This window comes from Balaenoptera acutorostrata, chromosome 3 (assembly GCF_949987535.1).
Source record: "Balaenoptera acutorostrata chromosome 3, mBalAcu1.1, whole genome shotgun sequence".
Classification (NCBI taxonomy): Eukaryota; Metazoa; Chordata; class Mammalia; order Artiodactyla; family Balaenopteridae; genus Balaenoptera; species Balaenoptera acutorostrata.
Genome location: NC_080066.1, coordinates 61865747 through 61878606, shown reverse-complemented (window position 1 = coordinate 61878606; position 12860 = coordinate 61865747). Strand labels below are relative to the sequence as shown.

General features: G+C 37.0%; 1 protein-coding gene across 15 annotated transcripts in view; it reads left to right on the top strand.

Annotated features, from left to right (window-relative positions):
• The window catches only part of PEAK1 (pseudopodium enriched atypical kinase 1), a 289101-nt gene that overhangs the window by 68082 nt on the left and 208159 nt on the right, over positions 1-12860 (top strand). For 3 of the 15 annotated variants that reach the window (XM_057541913.1, XM_057541916.1, XM_007197652.2), the window contains one exon: positions 3785-3917. The exons of the other annotated variants lie outside the window; for them this stretch is intronic. The gene's annotated coding sequence lies outside the window, so the exon portion shown is untranslated. The remainder of the gene's footprint in view (positions 1-3784; positions 3918-12860) is intronic. 15 annotated transcript variants of the gene reach the window in all.

The window sequence follows — 12860 nt, the reverse complement described above, 5'->3', positions numbered from 1 at the left end:
GTGGTACACAATAAGTGCTTAATAAATGTGTGTTGAATGAAGACTGTAATTAGTGGAACACTTTAAATGTGAATTGCTCTAGAGAACTATGTTTGCAGTAAACTCCTGCATAACCAAGGTGATTGAGGAATGGAGTATTTCAATTATTGATTATGCTACATAACAGTCAATTTGAAATTATCAATTTTAGATAATTTTAATACAGAACAAAATGGATTAATACAGAATTTATCTGTATTAATTCATAAGATGCTTCAGCATGATCATTCTGAATTGTGTGGCTTTTTTAGAGCTATGGCTGAGGAAGCTGTGAGGATCAAGTGTTATCTGTAGTGTTGCTTTTTCACAAGCTGGGCCTTGTTTTATCAATTGAATCTCTAACACATTTACTGAGTGTTTTGTCTACCTAAAAAGTATACTGTAAAATTAACACTAGGTAAAAGGGATTCAAAATTGCATTATTATCAAATATAGTTTTAAAAATGCTCAGAAGACAGGCAAGCACAACGTACCTTAAGGTGTATGCACAATCTCAATTCACCAGAAATCTTAGTACATTCAGGCTGTGCCTTTTGGATGAAAATCCTTGATGAGTCCAAGTGAAGTTTTATGAACTGAGCTAAGCAGTTACTTTGATGGTAATCTCTGGCCATAACTATTTCAAGTGCTTGATCCCCACCCCAATTATATGTTTATTCTTCTCTTATTCATAGGAAGGTAGTGTGAGTGATTGCTGCTCATTTGTGTGTTAATGTAATGGTTCTTTTCTCTCACTCACCCAAAAATAATGTTGCCAGTTATTAGTTGCAAAACTCAGAAATTACTTCTATGCATTTGGCCCTCCATTTTCACATCTTTGAAAGTGGTTTTGAGCAGAGACCTGTTTGGAACTCAGGGAACACGCTCTTATTTGCACAAACAGTCTGAAAACCTTCATGGTAGCTGAGCTCTGACCTCCTACATTGCTGTGCCATGTTCTCTTGTTAAACCTAGAAATCTTCCTTCAAAGCTTGATCCCTTTTAAAGCAAGAATTTGGAATATCAAGCAGATGTATATATATTTTTAATGACATTCAGAAAAATATATTGTAAATGTAACTATTATTTAGATGCTGTATTTTTCAATTGGCTCATCTCTACTTGAGTCCGTTTAATCAGTTTCCCAGCCTGTCCCTTCAGCTGCATAATAATGCAGTACTTGTAGCATAATTATTTTATGAAAGTGAATCATCTTAAGTACAAGAACTGATTGACCTACGGGTTAACTACAGGATCTTACATGAAAGAAAGGGCAATTTAAAGGATTAAGTAATTTTTAAGAATGTGAATATTGGGGTCATCAATGATGGAAACAACGTACTGCTTGATTATGATAAAATATTCAGCAACTCACTAACCTAGCTGTCTTGTTTAAATAATCTATGAACAAACAGAATAAAAATAATTCTTGCTGCTGTGCACTAAACCAGTATCTACTGAGGTTTTAGTTTGGGAAATATGTCAAAAAACTTGTCTTTGATGTGAGCATTTTTATGTTAAGAAGCTGGTTGATTCTATTAAATACAGAATGGAAACATTTATGTCTTTGTAGTATGACTTTAACATAATTATTAATTGAGTACAAGAATGTGATTGCTTGCTAAGGCGTAGTTTTTTGTATTAGTCAAGTTATGAGTAAGAAAGGCTTTCAATCTCTCTCAAGAGAAGCAGTATTCAGTGTCCCTGGTTTTACTCATGGTTCCATCACTAACTGGCTAGCTAACTTTGGTGCCTTGGGTTTTCTCATGAGTCAAATTAACTACCTCATAGTGAAGATCAACTGGATCTTGTATGTGAAAGCGCTCTATAAAATGTATGCCACGTTTAGTAGTTAAGCAAGATTTTAGCCCCTTTTCTGCCTGCTTTTTAACTTTGGGCTGGTCACTTAACCTCTCTGAGCTTTTATTTCTTTATAGGTAAAACAGAGGAGTTTGGCCTGTAGTATATTCAACTGGAGGAGTACTATTTACATTGTATTTATTGCATATAACCTGTAATTTATGATTTTTTTCTCTCTCTTTTTTTAACATGTGCTTGCCCCTATTCCTTTAATGGATATTGTGATTACCGTGTAAGACTGGATTCCATTAATCTTCACCTAATATGTTTCATTTAATATTCCTCTCAATCTTGTGAAAGTAGTTGGTATTATCCTCATTTTACTGATGAGGAAAACTGAGGTTCAGTTTAGTGTTAGAGGTAGGATTCTAGATGCCAGTGTTCTTTTTTTTTAATAGCATGTGGCTTGAAGACACATTGCCACATACCTCATCTAAAGCAAGCTTTTGATCTCCATTATTTTTCTATTCTTTTTTCTCAAAATGAATAGAGCCTTACCAAAATGCTTTTGAAGAGAAATGTGTCTATTCAATAGCAGTAAGCATGGTTCGGGAATTATTACATTATAGCACCATTACAAAAAATCTTGTTGGCATTATACAGCAGTGCCGTATATCCGGGAATCTTTCAGTGCTGGAACATATAGTTTGTCCTTCAAATAAGATGAGTTCTATTTTAATAGATGTATTTTATTTTTAAAATATAGCATCGTCTAATGTTATAGATGCTTTTAAACTCGAAGACTTATTTTGTGCTTACCATAGAAGGAAAACAGGTGATCTAAGTACTTACTAAATTTTTTTGGTTTTTAAAATCCTAATTTGTGATTCTAGGAAAAGCATTACCCGTGGCAAGCTTTTCAAAAATTTCTGTTCTAGGCAGGTATTATTTTATGGTATCCATTGTTTATATTTAAATTTTAAAAAGAGATCTATCTCTGGACTATCTGAAATAAGTAGGTCTGACAGGGATTAGGACAAGCATGTCCAGAAACATTCATTTCTGTCTAGAGTTCATTTATGAATTCTGTGTTTTAACATGCCAGCCCTAGATATTGATCTTACTTGGAATATTATTGCTCTCAGAGTGACTGAAACACTGGTTCAGCTAAGACTGTGATGCTGATCCTTTGTGATTCAGAAACCTCTGCCCTAGGGACATTCCTTAACTCATGTTTCTCTTTTTTTCTATTGACAGTTTCCTGATGGTCATTACTAGTCCAAAAGTGAGTTCTCATGAATAGCTCATTGGTCACAGTTTTATTTTTATCTTCCCAACTGATGACTTTGAAATGGCTGTGGCATTTTGAAGGAGACCTTATCTGCTGTCATTCTTAACCCTATTCATGAAACTCCAACCACATAGGCCTTCTTTTCTGTTCTGTAAAGTCATTCTAGCTTCAGGGACTTCTACTACTTGTAGCTCTGTGGGAATCGTTTTCCCCCAGACTGTTGCTTGGCTATATCCTTCTTGTCATTTTTAAGTCTCAGCTTTAAATGTTCCTTCTTCAAAGAGGTTTTCCTTGACAACTCACTATAAATTAGTGCTTCTCCGACACTATCAAATGGCCATATTTTATTGTCTTCTTAGCACCTAATGACTAACTGATAGTTATTTATTTCTTGTTTATCTCCTCTGTTGGGGACATAGACATTCTGTTTTGTTTAATGCTGTATCCCCAGCACCTAGAACAATGTCTGCCATAGTAGGCATTCCAGTTAATATTTGTTGAATGACCAAATGAATGCTTTTTCTATTGGCTATTTATAAAATTCTTTTTTTTTAAGCTTTTTCTTTTTTTTATTTCTTTATTTTTTGGTAATCAGGAAGGTACAATGAGTGTTTTTGCAATTAATGTTTATGTACTTTTGATGTTTTTCTCTTCCTTTGCTGTTCTGTTCCCTAGTTAAAGTCTTTCAGAGGAAAGGGGAAAGCCTTCTGATTTTCAAAACTCCTGAGATATGACTATTTCGATTTATCTACTGCTTGCCAGGTGGATGTCTGAGCTGGTGCAGCCTAGTCACAAAAGCAATTAACAGGTAGGAAAATTGGCTCATAACAGCTGCTTCAGTCCTGCTTGAGTTGGCCTCTCCCCCAAGGGACTGTCACTGTCAACCTAGCAAAATGAAATTGCCTTCCCATAAACATTTTTTTCTAGGATTATAGAACAGAAACAAATTCTTGGTTTATAAAATGAGTTAAAATGTGTCAACAGAATAAAACAGAATAATGACCTGCTGCTGCAATTTGAATTATGAGGCATGGCAGCAACGTTTATTTTCAGAAGAGTTGACATTGAAACTGTAGAACTTTTAGTTCTATTGAAATGACTTTATTATGCCAAAAGGGTAGATTTAATAACTTATTTATTGGTGTTGGTGAGGAAAATGACAGTTCTATAAAATATAATTTTTGACCCTCAACGCTTTGGTTTGTGACATAGTTTTTGAGTCCTTGCTCCTTCACTTAACTCTATGGAAAGGGGCAGGTTTTGGAAAGAATGCAACTTGATTTACATTCCATTTTATTCCCCTACTGTTAATTCATTCAGTATGGATTCCATTTGATCATGATAGACCATAACCATTGTTATGTGCTGTAACCAGTGTATGCATTTAAAAAATGGATTTAAATGGGTTTTATATTAACAGTATGCCAGTTCTGGGTTTTATATTGACATATGCCTCAATGCTAGCAAACATGGCATTGGTTTCTCTTGATTCTTTTTTTTAATAGTAATCTTTTATTTATTTATGTATTATATTTATTTTTGGCTGTGTTGGGTCTTCGTTTCTGTGCGAGGGCTTTCTCTAGTTGTGGCAAGCGGGGGCCACTCTTCATCGCGGTGCTCTGGCCTCTCACTATCGCGGCCTCTCTTGTTGCGGAGCACAGGCTCCAGACGTGCAGGCTCAGTAGTTGTGGCTCACGGACCTAGTTGCTCCGTGGCATGTGGGATCTTCCCAGACCAGGGCTCGAACCCGTGTCCCCTGCATTAGCAGGCAGATTCTCAACCACTGCGCCACCAGGGAAGCCCCTTGATTCTTTTTGATAACTTTTATTTGATGTGATTTCCAATCTGAGCTAGTTGTGAACTGTGCTCCCCTTGAAAGTTGCCTTCTAGTCAGTACTCCCTTCCTTTCATCCCTTTTGTATCACTGGCCTCAGGAAGCTAAAAGAGTTTGTGTCATTAAACTCTGCTTTAATATTTTGTCAAAAAATTAAGAGAAGATTCTTACACAGTGAGGGTATTAACTTAGTTTTTGGATGAATGAGATGCGCTTTTGTTATGCTAATATGGCAATTCATGGTGTTCCTCTAGGTAACTTCAGGATGGGGCCTGGTCACCAGAAACACCAACCACATGATTAGAGGGTTGAGACTTTGGACCAGTCTAACTTCTCGGGAGGTGGAGAGGGTTTGGAGATTGAGTTTAATCATGTGGCCAGTGATTTAATCAATTATGCCTATGTAATGAAACCCTAATAAGAACTCTGGACACCAAAGCTCAGTGGAGTTTCTTGATTGGTGAAGATATTGATGTGTTGGGAGGACGATGCACCCTCACTCATGGGGAGAGGGCATGGAAGCCCTTCATTCAGGACCATCTCGGACCTTGCCATATGTGTATCCTTTATAATAAAACTATAATCATAAGTATAATGCTTTTCTGAGTTATGGGAGTTGTCCTAGCAAGTTATCAAACTGAAGTGATCATAGAAATCTCTGAATTTGTGACCAGTTGATTAGAAATGCAGGTGGCCTGGAGACCCCTGAAGTGTGGCTGGCATCTAAAGTAAGTGCAGTCTTGTTTGGGATAATGCCCTTTGGTTTGTGGGTTCTAGACTAACTCTGAGTGGTTAGTGCTAAAATTGAACTGCAGTACACTCATTTAAGGTTGAAGCAGAATAGTGGTACATTTGCTATCATTAATGAACCAATATCGATATATGTACTGAAGCCCAAAGTTTGCATAAGGGTTCACTCTTTATGTTATACATCTTCATGGGTTTTGACAAATTCATAATGTCTTGGGTCTACCATTATAGTATCATACAGAATAGTTTTACTGCCCAATAAATCCCCTGAGTTCTACCTGTTCATCCCTCCCTCTCTTGCCCCCAGACTGCTGATACCACCACTCATCTTTTTACTGTTTCTATAGTTTTGCCTTTTTCAGACTGTCATATAGTTGAAATCATATAATATAGTCTTTTCAGACTGGCTTCTTTCACTTAGCAATATACCTTTAAGGTTCCTCCGTGTCTTTTTGTGACTTGATAACTCATTTATTTTCATTGCTGAATAATACTTCATTGTGTGCATTTACCACAGTTTATCCATTTACCAGTTGAAGGATATCTTAATTTCTTCCAGGTTTTTGCAATTATGAATAAAGCTGCTATAAACATTCATGTGCAGATTTTTTTGTGGACATTGGTTCTCAAATCAGACTGCAATTGCTAGATCATATAATAAGACTCAGTTTAGCTTTGTAAGAAATTGCCAAACTGTTTTCCAAAGTGATTGTACCATTTTGCATACTTTCCAGCAATGAATGAGAGTTCCTGTTGCTCCACATCCTTGTCAGCATTTGGTGTTGTCAGTGTTTTGAATTTTAGCCATTCTAATAGGTGTATGGTGTAGTATCTCGTTGTTTTAATATGCAATTCCCTAATGGCCTATGATGTTGAGCATCTTTTCATGTGTTTATTTTTTTATGTGTATATCTTTTTTGGTTAGGTGTCTTTAGGTCTTTTGTCTACTTTTTATTTATTTATTTATTTTTTTGTTGCGCCATGTGGCATGCAGGATCTTAGTTCCCTGACCAGGGATTAAACCCTTGCCCCCTGCATTGGGAGCACAGAGTCTTAACCACTGGACCGCCAGGGAAGTCCCATCTACTTTTTTTTTTTTTTTTGGCTTTGTTGGGTTCTCGTTGCTGCCCGCAGGCTTTCTCTAGTTGTGGCAAGCAGGGGCTGCTCTTCATTGTGGTGTGCAGACTTCTCATTGAGGTATCTTCTCTTGTTGAGGAGTGCGGGCTCTAGGTGTGCGGGCTTCAGTAGTTGCAGCACATGGGCTTCAGTAGTTGTGGCGCGCGGGCTCAGTAGTTGCAGCTCACGGGCTCTAGAGTGCAGGCTCAGTAGTTGTGGCACATGGGCTCAGTTGCTCCATGGCATGTGGGATCTTCCAGGGCTCGAACCCATGTCCTCTGCATTGGCAGGCGGATTCTTATCCATTGCACCACCAGGGAAGTCCCCCATCTACTTTTAATCATGTTTTTGTTTTCTTATTGTTGAGTTTGAGTTCTTTGTATATTTTGGGTAACACTCCTTTATCAGATTTACTTTTGCTAATATTTCTCCCAGTGCGTGACTTGTCTTTTCATTAATGATGTCTTTCACAGAACAGAAGTTTTTAATTTTAATGAAGTCCAAGTTATAGGTTTCTTTATTACTTGGATCATGCTTTTGGTGTTGTATCTAAAAAGTCATCATTAGGGACTTCCCTGGTGGTCCAGTGGTTAGGACTTCACCTTCGGGTGCAGGGGATGCAAGTTTAATCCCTGGTCAGGGAGATAAGATCCCACAAGATCCCACATGTCTCATGGCCAAAAAACCAAAACATAAAGCAGAAGCAATATTGTAACAAATAGAATGAAGACTTTAAAAATGGTCCACATCAAAAAATCTTAAAAAAAAAAAAAAGTCATCATCAAGCCCAAGGTCACCTAGATTTTTTTCCTGTTATTTTCCAGAATTTTTAGTTTTGTGTTTTACATTTAGGTTTGTGATCTATTTTGAGTTAATTTTGTGTGTTTTGTTTTCATTTTTTAAAAATTATAAGGTATTTGAAAGATGCAGATCCATATTAAGACTAACATATTGACCAATATATAAAGTGCCTGCCAAAAAAATATTACCAGTTTACCTTATAAATATACAGATTATAAAATCAAGGTAGTTGAGACCGCTGTGCATCCCTCCCAGTCTCATCCCTCTCCCTGTCTCAGAAGGAATCAGTTTTATGAATTTGGTGTTTTTCAAATCTATGCATGTTTTTATAGTTTACTAAATATTTGTGTATCATATTATATGGTGTTTTTACAAGTTTCAAAATTTCACATTAACAACATTATGGAGATTTCCCTGGTGGCACAGTGAATAAGACTCCACGCTTCCAATGCAGTGGGCCTGGGTTCGATCCCTGGTGAGGGAACTAGATCCCACATGCATGCCGCAACTAGGAGTTCGCCTGCCACAACTAAGGAGCCTGCCTGCTGCAACTAAGGAGCCTGCCTGCCGCAACTAAGACCTGGTGCAACCAAATATATAAATAAATATTAAAAAAACCCCAACATTGTGTATGTTACACCTATTTCAGCAACTTGTTTATTTCAAAACTCTGCATTGTTTTTGCGATTTAGGGGATTTTTTTTTTTTTTTTTTTTTTTACCGTAGGAAAGAATGTTTCTTTAATTAGCAATTTAATGTTAAAGAATTAATTTATTAACAGTTGTATTTTATCTTGGTTTCCTATATTAGTATAGACAGACTAGTTCTGACCTGTGGATTAAGTTTTTCAACCCTCAAACATTGTATTTAAACTTTATTATAGGATGTGTTTTTTAGAGGTGTACTGAAGTGATTCTAAAAAGCTATTTTTTGTTTTAGGAATTTTGTGTGTGTGTGTGTGTGTGTGTGTGAGGTTTTTAGAATGCAAACACAAGTGACATTAGATCACTGATAATGGTGTTCCACAGCTACCCTGAAGCCAGAAAGACTTAATTATTTAAAGCGTGCTTCTAGTTGGAGAGCCTACCTTTTATAGATTTCTTTCTGGGGGCTCTTTTTAAGCTGTGGGTTTTCTTTACTATAATCATCAGTTTCTGAAAGAGAGCACCATTTCTAGGATAAATCAGAAGATCCCTACAATTCAAAGTGGAGGTAAAGCTGTAGCTTCCTCTCTCAGCTTTAGGAAAGTTACTTGATTTTGCTTGGTGTAGGTAGGGTTGAACCTAACTATTTATGCTGATGTATGCAGCAAGTTTCATCCAGTCAAAGCAGAAGCTGTCAGATCTTTGTAGAATTTTCTGTGGCCTAAATTAAATCTGCATCACACAGGATTGCAGTCTTTAGAGAAGGCTACTCCCTTTGTCTGTTGTATTAATTGTGCATGTGTTGATTTGATTATTGTTGCTCATTTTACAACCTTTGGTGTATAGTTGGGGTTCAGTAGCAAAAAAAGCTTGAAATTTCTACTGTTTTGTACATTTGAAAAATAATGACCTCCCTCTTCCCCCAGATCATTTATTATAGGTTTCAGAAAGCTGTGTAATGGCACGTCCAATCCAGATTATTTTGCTAACAACATCCTGAAGAATCTATTATATTGTAAAGCATCATTGGCAGATTCAGTTGTAATTTAATAAGAATAGACCAATATGCCAAGGGAAGTGATTTTTTAAGTTCTTGCTCTTCCTGCTCAGCTCTGTTGCATGAGATGCTAAAATAGTTTCTTCCTCTTTGTCCATGTCAAGGATGAAATGTGTTCTAGATTTTTTCTCCCCACCCCTTCTGTTTAAGACTGTGTTTGTATCAGTGCTATACTAATAAAGGGGTACTGAACAGTGACTTTTTTTCCTACTGAATTTTCTAAAGTTCATTTTCTACATGATGCCATGGTTTTAGATGTTATTTCATTCACAGGAGTTGGTCTATGGTAAACATTTTGTAACATGATTTCTATGACAAGTGTGTAAATTAAAAATTGAGTTTGTGTAGATTCTCTGTGCCAGGTTATAGTGTATCCCCTGTTTGGGATTTTATCTTCAGGGTCTTTATATGGCAGGTGTTGTACTCAGATTAATCTCAGGATGTTATAGACCTATTAATTTCAGACAAATCATCAAATTCTCAGTTTGGTCAGTTTGGTCATATGGTTGCTTTAGATTATTGATTATAATCTTAATGATTATACTTTCTTGATTTAAAAAAAATCAGTATTTACTGAATTTTTCTCTCAAATATGTAAAATATTCCTGGCTCCTTTTAAAATAAATTATATTAATTTTGTCTTAGCATACTTAGAACAGTTTTTTGTTTAAGTAGAGCTCTTATGAATATATTGTCCCAGTTGAGTTTATTTGGATTTCCTTTTCTCCCCTACCTATTTCCCAAACTTTAGGAGAAGAATTATGCTTCTCACTTCTGGCATCCCAAGGGCTAGACCCATGTCTTGATTGGTTATTTTGTTGTCTTTATCCCACTCATTTCCCTGTTTCTACTCATTTTGCTTCCTCCCATAAGCACCCACTCTAATCTAGTTAGTATACATCTTTATTTTATTTTTAAAAATATTTATTTGTTTATTTGGTTGCGCTGGGTCTTAGTTGTGGCTTGCCAGCTCCTTAGTTGTGGCATGCAGCCTCCTTAGTTGTGGCATGTGAACTCTTAGTTGTGGCATGCATGTGGGATCTAGTTCCCCGACCAGAGATCGAACCCAGGCCCCCTGCATTGGGAGTGTGGAGTCTTATCCACTGTGCCACCAGGGAAATCCCTAATATACGTCTTTAGATCTTTCTATATCTTTGGAAAATACATAGTGTTTTCTGTGTATAGTTTGTAATTTTCATAAGTGACATTGACTGTACATCTTATTTTATTCTTTTTTAAAAAATTCAGCCCTGCATTTAAATGATTTATCCTGTGGCTGTATGTAATTCTGGTTCCTTACTTCTGACTGTTGTATCCTATGTGCATACTCTTATCCATGCATGCTATGTATCCATCTTACTTATACTCCCCTACTGATGTTTATGTTCTGTAAACAATGCTGCAGTAATAATCTTCGTTTTATTTTATGGAGATATATACTGAAGAGTGGGATTGGTGGGTTTTTGGGTTTCCATTATTAAGTTTGCTAAGTATTACCAGATTGCTCTGTAGAAAGACTAGACAGTTTATACTCCTTTGAGCTGTGCATGAGGGCTCACAGACCATTTTCCATGTAAGCAGTGTGGCCACCTAATTGGCCTGAAGAGTTGCTTTTATGGGCATGATTAGTAAGCTCCCAAATTATTTGTCTATGAATAAGATAAAACCAAAACAGGTTGCTGTCAGTCCTCCACTGAGAAGGGACTCATGAGTGGAAAAGCTGCCATTGTTCCTAGTAAAGTTCTCTATAAAGGGAGATTTTTGATGAGAGACTGTGAAGGTGAGCCCTCATTACCAAGTACCTTGGCCTACCAGCCATGTGGAGTTTAGCTCAGCAAGCTGTGAATGATTAGATTCTTTGTGTCAAGCATGGTTCTTGTCATACAGATGTGGATGAAGCAGACCCTCTGCTCCTGAAGCTCTTTGGTTGTAGGGCAAGTGGATGCAGTACTGTGTGGTTATCTCTTTTTTCAGGAGAACTCTTTGCTTCGTCTGTGAGAAGTTATCTCTGGTCATGCAGTCTTTCATGGTAGCCCTCCTTGATCACTATTATTCTTCCTACCTTGCTTTCTGGGATCTCACCAGTTCATCATCGTACCTGACCTGGTAAAAGATCCCTTAGGAAGGGGTGTTATTTGTGTGGCATTTGTATCCTGAAGTGTGAAGATTGGGGTGTGAGGGATGACATGTTGGTAAGTCCCTTTGAATTGGTGAAACGGAAATCAGAAAATATTATCTAGAAGCATGGATTAATTAAAAGTATATTATTGTATAGTGGCAAGAATACAGATAATAGTGTTGGGCAAAATAGCAGACAAAACACACCTTCCAATCTTTACACATCTAAGTTCCCATTGAAAAAACCAATAGATGAATAGATGGATGGGGAAATACCTGCATACGTGTTGGAAACTAAAGCTTTATGCCACTCATATGCCAAAAAACCCAGAATAATTTTTGTTAAGCAGCATTGTTGATGAATGAAAGAAGTAATTGATGAAGTACACCTGAGGAGAACCTTCCTGAGAGAGAACTCCTCATTTGGGAAGGGCCAAGTCTAGAAGAATGGTCCTACAAGGCACAACACTTAAATTTCTCTCTGGTCTCTTGGACCAGAAGTATTGATACTTTGTAAGCAGTGTTCATAGATCCAGAGTTTGTCTCTAGTACCTCCCTAAAAGGAGCCTGTCCATATAAGTGGTCTAGTTACTAAGTTCCCAGCTACCAACACCACCGTCTCCAACCTCCTTCCTGGTTGCTGGATTTCCCACCTAGCAATCTAGTGAGGTTTTTGTTCTCAGAAACATTCAGTCATTAAGAGGTGTGAAAGCTGAATATCAGTTGTGAGAAGGGAGCAATCTGAAAGGATTCTGAAGGGATGAAAACTATAGTGACCAAGTTAAAATCTGCTATGGATGCAGTAGATAACAAATTAGACACTACAGAAAGACAAACTTGTGAAATCTTTTCCAAACTACAAAGGCAAAAGATGGGACAATGAAAATGATTGGAAAATAAGATAAAGGAAGGATAGGTCGGGAGATAAAATGTACAAATTGTAGGGCTTTCAGAGAGAAAGAGATGCAGCAGATACATTGTTCAGAGAAATAATAGAAGAAAACGTTGCTGACCCAAAATTAATACAAACAAATATGAAACTGTATCCTACTGGACTTTTCAGATTTGCAGGCATTTCTACTAGTGACAGTATAAAAGGAACTGAACTGATGTAGGTACAGAGAGCCAATTCCTAAATTCTCCTCCCATGAAAGAGCAGACTACCTGAGTTGTAAATGGAAGTGATGCTAAGTATATCCTACTAAATATGCTCCACTTCTGAGGACAAGAGCAAGCAGGAGCAACAGGTAGAAAGCTGGCAAGATGGGAGGCTTTCATCCTGGAATAAAGGGTAGTGAGGACCAGAAAGATTACACGTTGGGGTATGATCATTAGAAAAGAGAAGAAAGAATTATCATTATTCACAGGTGATACAATGATCTACCTAAAAATCTAAAGAAAATTACCTGAAAACCTATCTGAACTAATATT